We start from the raw sequence: 4,786 nt of genomic DNA, 5'->3' as shown, positions 1-4,786 counted from the left end.
TGATAATTCTGATAGTTTTAGTGAAATCAGTGAATTGAGGAGGAGGAAAGTATCGATTGTTCTTAGTTATCTATCATTAATGTCTCCTATAAGTCAAAAGTTAAAGAAATTTGTGATGATTCGATGGTTAAGGATGACACTGATAGACCCTCTACTTCGAAAGTGTGTGACTTTGATCATGTGAGTGTAAGAGACAGCCAAATAGATAGTAGTGATGATGAGAATGAAGAAAAGGTTTCGAACAATTCTAAGCAAGAAAAGAATGTTTCGAATGAAACATCCATTCCACGGGTTGTTGATCAAGTGTATGGAGATACTGAAAATTTCGACAAAATCGTATCTGAAAAAGGAGCTCATTATTTGGAAACAAATACAGTTGTGTATCCAAATTTTAAGTGTACAGATGATGTTGTATTTCCGAATCAAGTGTTTGTTACTACTAGAAATGTTGAAAACATCAAACCTGAGTTCAACAAAATGGTCGAAGATGATAACAAGAAAACAACAGACGGAGGATTCTTTTCAAACCAAAGCACTGTCGAAAACAATCTAACAAAGAATTCGTATGTTTTTCAAAGACAAAAACCACAAAGAAAATGGATTGATAAACAAGAAATTACAAAAGAGATTTTGAAACAAGAATCAAATGACACAAATGAAAATGTGAAACTTAATTCACAAGAATTTAAAGATCTTGTTGAAAATTTTTTGAATGAAAAAGGAATTTCAAAAAGACAGGCACGAAAAAGAATTTTTTGGCAAGTAGTGTCAAATGAAAAACAATCAAACTTACCAATCAAGAAAATGTGTGAAACCGAGTTGCCTAAATCAGTGAAAACAAAGATTTCAACTTGTTCGGATAAAAAGAAAAATCCCGCTCAATCAATTTCGTTTGATACTGAAAAATCTTCAACAAAATCTTCAAAATGAACATCTTCGAAGACTTTCCAAACAAATGTGCAACAAAAGAATTTTAATTCACAAAGCCAACAAAAGTTTTCAACTTCAACTTCATCCTTTCAAAAACCAACAAACAGTCAAAACCGATTTTCTTCAAATAGAACAAATCGAACTTTTGCTGATGTTCGTCCATTTAACAATGATCGAAAATTTGAGAATATTTGTAAATTTGACAATGTTCGAAAATTCGAGAATGTTCGAAAATTTGACAATGTTTGAAAATTTGAGAATGGTCGAAAATTCGAAAACATTCGAAAGTTTGCAGATCCTCAAACAGTTGTGCATGATAAATCCACAAAATCTGCAAAGTTTACTCCACAAAAACCAAATTTTCCGAATCCTTCTGCACACGAAGCCACTAAAGTTTCGTACACAAGAGGTTTATCTGGGGAGGAAACAATCAATCATTGGCTTGAAAACAAAGGGAGAAAGTATCAATCAGGAAAGTTTTCTCAACATCAAATCCAGAAGGCCTATGAACAGTATTTGAATGATACTTCATCTGGAAGTTCATCTTCGAAAGAATCAACTACTCCAGTTCAAAAATAGCAACCAATCCCAAAGGAAAGACTCACTGAGAAACATGAGAAGAAAATCAGTAAGAATCCAAAACTATCGAAAAATTATGTTTCGGTACCTTTAACTGACGATGTCGACTTAATTGATTCTTTCAAAACTAAAGTTCGAAATTGGGCTTTAGGTTCCAAATTTCATTCGCCTTTTCAAACTAATGACCAAGGACCCAAATAGCCTTGGGTACCTAAATTCTTTTAATGAATGCAGGTACTGTGTGACGAGCAATATGATGAGAAATGGTACATTGGTAGTGGTTGCTCACGTCACATGACAGGAAGAAAGGAGAACTTGAGAGATTTTAGAAGTTTTGAAAATGATGGTGTTGTGAAGTTCGGGAATAATCATAAGTGTCAACTAAAAGGATATGGGAAAGTAACGAATGGACAATTTACTGTATATCGTGTTGCCTATGTAGAAGGTCTTCAACATAATTTGATAAATGTTTCACAACTTGTTGTGGGCATTGGTAATCAAGTTGTGTTTAACGAAGAATGAGGTATCATCTCCAATGTTGATACGAAAGAAGTATTGCTAAAATCAAAAAGATATGGCGATATGTTCACCCTTGATATCAAACCTATTGTTGGGAAACCCTCAGTTTGTTTGGTTTCGAAAGCTTCATCTATTGTCAGCTGGCTATGACATCGATGTTTATCACATTTAAACTTTCGAAATCTCAATAAGTTGGTGATAGATGATCTTGTTCGAGGTTTACCTGTTCTAAAGTTTGATAATGATACTTTTTGTGCAGCTTGCGAACAAGGAAAACAACATCGAAAAGGACATCCAATTGTTATAGATTCGAAAATTGTTGAACCGCTGGAACTTCTTCATATTAACCTTTGTGGACCATCAACTGTTGAAACTCTCAACAAGAAACGGTACATTTTGGTTATTGTTGATGATTTTTCACGATTCACTTGGGTGTATTTTCTCAGGTTAAAATCTGAAGTCGCTCAAACAATGATCGAGTTTATCAAGAAAATTAAGACAAGTCTGAAACGGAAAGTTTGTAAAATCAAAAGTGATAATGGTTCAGAGTTTAAAAATAATGTGCTCGATTCATTCTTAACTGAGAAAGGAATTTCGCATAATTTCAAATCGCCATATACACCACAACAAAATGGTGTGGTTGAAAGTAGGAATAGGTCTCTTTGCGAAGCAGCAAGAACAATGTTGACATATGCGAATCTTTCTCAATATCTATGGGCAGAAGCAGTTTCGATAGCATGCTTTACTCAGAATAGATCTTTTATTCATCGTCGTTTCAATATAACTCCGTATGAAATCATAAATAACCGAAAGCCTAATGTCAAATTATTTCATGTGTTTGGTTGCAGGTGTTTTATCATGAATCTTAAAGATAATCTTTCGAAATTTCAAGCTAAGGCTGATGAAGGAATATTTTTGGGATATTCAAATAATTCGGTTGCATACAGAGTGTTGAATAAACGAACAAGAAAAGTTGAAGAAACGTTTAACCTCACTTTTGATGATTACTATATGAAACAAGTTGAAAAACATTTCGAACACAAACCAATTCTTAATGAATCAAATGATGAATCTGAAAGTTCTAATTCATCTGATTTTGATTATAATTTTAATTTTGGTGTTCCAGATATGGTTGTAGATGCTGAAGTCCATGCTGCTGATAATCAAATTCCTGAATCTTTGAAACATTCTGATGATTCGACAATCACATCAGATATGACTGCTAATGAAGAAAGTATGCTAGATGCTCAAGTGGAGGGGGGGCACTTGAATATTCCTTCAACTGTTGAGGGGGAGCATCCCTTCGAGGGGGAGAATAAAAGTGGAAATGAAAGTTTCGAGGGGGAGCATCAAAATGACAATTATGTCGAGGGGGAGCATAATGATAATGAAACCATAAATCTTGATGAAAATGATGAATTTCATAAATTAAATGATAATAATTCTGTTGCAGGATCTGAAAATGAAGAAATGTACGAAGATGCACCTTTAGACTTTGATCCGACATATCCACCATTGGAAAAATGGACAAGAAATCATCCGAAAGAACAAGTCATTGGAAATCCACAATATGGAGTTTTTACTAGAGCTCAAATTCGTGCAAAGAATGAGGTACTCAATGCTCGACAAGAATTTTGCACGTTTAATGTTTTCATCTCGAAAATTGAACCAAAGACAGTTAAGGTTGCAATGGAACACTCAGATTGGGTTGTTGCAATGCAAACTGAACTGGCTGAGTTCGATAGAAACAAGGTTTGGAGGTTAATTCCTAAACCTGAAAATGTTTCGATTGTCGGATTAAAATGGATTTTCAAAATCAAAACCGACAAGGATGGAAATATTGTTCGAAATAAAGCACGATTATTCGTTAAAGGATATTCGCAACAAGAAGGTATCGATTATGAAGAAACCTTTGCCCCTGTCGCAAGACTCGAGGCTTTTCGAATATTCGTGGCTTATGCAGCTCACAAAGACTTTGATGTCTATCAAATGGATGTGAAATGTGCTTTTCTCAATGGTGACCTCGAAGAAACAGTTTACGTTGAACAACCTCCAGGTTTTATAAATGAAGAATATCCTGATCATGTGTATATTTTAGATAAAGCAGTATATGGGTTAAAACAAGCACCAAGAGCATGGTATGCAACTCTTACCAGTTTCTTAAAATAATCGAAATTTAAACAAGGATCAGTTGTCCCCACATTATTTCGAAAGAAAGTTGGGAATCATCTAATGCTTGTTCAAATTTATGTCGATTGTTGGGTATATGTGTTGCGCCATTGGGCTTTGTTAAGTTCGGTCCATTGTATACACGGTTTGGGCCTGTCCAACCGTTTGTTTTGTTTAGGGTTTAGTATTTATGGTGCATGCATGCATCAGATTTGTTACGCTTTTGATAATTCTTCTTGAACAAGTATTGTAACCCTAGCACACCTCTACAGTAGCAATTCGTATTGAGTTCTTCTGAGGTGGAGCATATTAATCATTCGACATTCGTTTGATTCATCGTGATGTTCTTTGTTTCCTGTTATTTGTTATTAATTCGTTGATATCTGTTTGAATCTATCGATCTAAGAGAACTTTATTCTCATCAATTGGTATCAGAGCAGGAGGCTGTGTAAACCATACGCATCTCTTCTGTTTGAAGAATTTTCTTAGGGTTTCCACTCTTATTGGATCTATTCAGCCGTCATTCCTTCACTGACGTTTTTAATAGATCTCGTTTATTACTCTATTCGATCTTTACAAGTCTGATTCT

This window comes from Lactuca virosa, chromosome 1 (assembly GCF_052849685.1).
Source record: "Lactuca virosa cultivar CGN04683 chromosome 1, Lactuca_virosa_CGN04683_v6, whole genome shotgun sequence".
NCBI classification, from domain to species: domain Eukaryota; kingdom Viridiplantae; phylum Streptophyta; class Magnoliopsida; order Asterales; family Asteraceae; genus Lactuca; species Lactuca virosa.
This window is presented reverse-complemented; position numbering follows the sequence as displayed.